Genomic DNA, 2,373 nt, shown 5'->3' with positions numbered 1-2,373 from the left:
CCGGAATGACGCCAAACTTTACGAACAGGTCATAAATCACAATACAAACCTATTTCAAGGATCGGAATACCAAATGGACATGGATAACACCAAAGTCCATTTCAAATCAAACTTAGGAAACTCTTAGACTCTTAAAATTCTAACTTTCCATTATAAGCGTCGAAATGCTCTCAGACCACCCGATACTCAACCCGAACATACACCCAAGTCCGAAAGCATCATACAAACCTATTGGAACCTTCTAATCCCGATTCTGAGGTCGTTTACTCAAAAGTCAAACCTTAATCAACTCTTCCAACTTAAAGCTTCCGAATTGACAATTTTCCGTCTGAAACAACCCCGAACTTCCTGAAATTTAATTCTGACCTCACGTACAAGTCACAAAACATGAAGTGAAGCTACTCAAGGCCTCAAACCGCTGAACGACACGCTAGAGCTCAAAATGACCGATTGGGCCGTTACATTCTCCCCCACTTAAATATACGTTCGTCCTCGATCATGCCAAGAACCGCTTTAGAATTTCCCAAAACCATTGTTTAACACCTCGTGCACCTACCCATGCCACCACAATCCATGTGAGAACATTAGCTAGATCCACACTGAAGATCCTCCCTATAACCTTATCTAACAAGCCTTATAACCAAATTGTAATATCAGGAATTCTCCACGAGACCCGATTCTAACATACGAACACCACATCAATCACTACATACTGTACCAAAACATGATCATGCATCTATGCTGAAATCACACCATGCACCACATATGTCATTTGCCTATAATAACATCCTCCAACCATAATAGCTACAATTTCATGAATCCAATGCCCACAATACATCTCATAACACAAATAAGCCCTATTCCAACTCTCGCAATACTGCCACGACGAAAGAGACGTGTAGAGACTCATAACCACCTTCCAAATCAATAAATCATGGAGTCTCCCCACCTGACGAGAACCATTACCTCATTCTGAACTAAATAACGATATTTTCTCTTTAATATACCCTACAAAAATCCGATCACACTGTCAAGTCCAATAACCTCGTCTCACCCAGTACCAGCTGCTCGGGCAATAAGTCACCTCAAACACCTTCTAAAATCTCATACAGCACCATCAAAACACCAACAAGCTACAACTCGAATGTGACCCATAGGGAAGAACGAACTGTAGCAAAGAACCATCCAGCCCGCGTAACGAATAAAACGACCAAAACGATGTTATGGATCTATCTCATAGATGGGAAACACGGTACACAAAGTAAGTATAAGGAATCATACTTAACATCTCACTGTTGCGACGTGCAACCCGATCCAACTATGACACTGTTGCGGCGTGCAACCCGATCCGAATATGACATCGTTGTGGCGCGCAACCCGATCCATACAACATACCTGTGGCGGCGTGCCACCCGATCCACACAACAATCAATAAGGAAACACCCATCAAGCCGTAATACTTATACTTACAAAATGCCCGAATATCGACCACAAAGCACGCCAAGTGCAAGTATACAACCTTGAGGAGACGACTAGCGCCATGCGCTACCAAAAACCCAAGCACGACCAAGGTGCAATATACGACCTGCATCTCGAGAGCCATCTTGATCATATAGCATCATAAGCTACAAGGGATCGCAAACCACGTGTGAATAATCAAGCCGACTCACGACTGACGAGCTCGAAACACACACCTAAATTATGCTCGCTAATCAAATATAGTATAATATAATATTGTATCCACATGGATTGGATTTAAACAGTGTTCTCATAATTTCTAGCTTGGTTGCTATACAAGATGATCACCAATTGAGATTTATATGATTTCTAACTAAAATTAACTAAGAATCTTAAGCTATTGACTAATGGCAATTGAAGCAAGTAATAAGCAGAGAAGGTTATCAATGGAAGAAGATAGGGTTTTGATAGGATAGTTGCATGATAATTTTTTGGGATCTAATTCTAGATAATTCACTTCTAATGTTCAAGCGAGTCTCTTGAATTCACTCAATTATTAGTTCAAACGTTCAGCAAAAAACCCCTCTCTTGATTAAGTCTTAACCTCACAAGATGAACCAATTTTGAGCGCGTGAAGATATGCAAGAATGCGTAGAGTATTGGTCTTTAGGAGAACCTCTATCGATTATCCTCCTAACTCAGTTTAATCAATGATTCAACTAGCCTCTTTCGATTACTAAGAAGAATTAATGAACTCAACCAACAATATAATGCAAAGATATCATAATTTATGCCTCTCTCGATTACATGAACTAGTGCATATAGATTCAACAATTAAATCATCCAAAAATGCTTCAATACATAAAACTAGAGATATAATCCACAAACAATCATCAATACACCAAATTCCCTAAA

This window comes from Nicotiana tomentosiformis, chromosome 5 (assembly GCF_000390325.3).
Source record: "Nicotiana tomentosiformis chromosome 5, ASM39032v3, whole genome shotgun sequence".
In the NCBI taxonomy this organism is placed as follows: Eukaryota; Viridiplantae; Streptophyta; class Magnoliopsida; order Solanales; family Solanaceae; genus Nicotiana; species Nicotiana tomentosiformis.
This window is presented reverse-complemented; position numbering follows the sequence as displayed.